Here is a 556-nt window from a genome sequence, read left to right as displayed (position 1 = left end):
ACCCCCTGGGGGACACCCCGGCCGCGGCCCCTCTCCTAGGGGGCTGGCCATGTGTTTCCCCGGGACCGCAGGGGAGGCGCGTAACGGAACAGCTGGAGGGAGCTGGACGCTGCTGTTTTGAAGCTGCGTGCGTTTGTTTCATTATGAGGGGCTGGGGTCCCAGCGACACGAAAGGGTGGGCGGCGCGGGGAGTCGCGTGCAGCCCAAGACAAGATTGGCGGAGGGGCCGTCCCGGGACGCTGGGAAGCGGGTCCCGGGAGGGTGGCAGGGGAGGTCAGGAGTTTTGGGGTGAGGGCGTACTTTGCAAGCAACTTACTATTTCGCCTGCAACTTGCTTTTAGGCCTGCCACCCCCTGCTTTCCTTAAAAATAATGCAAAAAAAAAAAGTGCAAAGAAATGCAGCTCGCTGGAGGTTTTGCTTCTGGCGTGCAACTTCCTTCAAGAGTGAGCGCGCTGGGAGGGAGGGTGGGGGTTGAACTTGGCAGGCAGAGCCTCCTTCTGCCGCCGCCGCCGCCGCCGCCTGGGAGACTCGGAGAAGAGGGTGGGGGCCGGCCGG

Source organism: Myotis brandtii, unplaced genomic scaffold, assembly GCF_000412655.1.
Source record: "Myotis brandtii unplaced genomic scaffold, ASM41265v1 scaffold668, whole genome shotgun sequence".
In the NCBI taxonomy this organism is placed as follows: Eukaryota; Metazoa; Chordata; class Mammalia; order Chiroptera; family Vespertilionidae; genus Myotis; species Myotis brandtii.
This window is presented reverse-complemented; position numbering follows the sequence as displayed.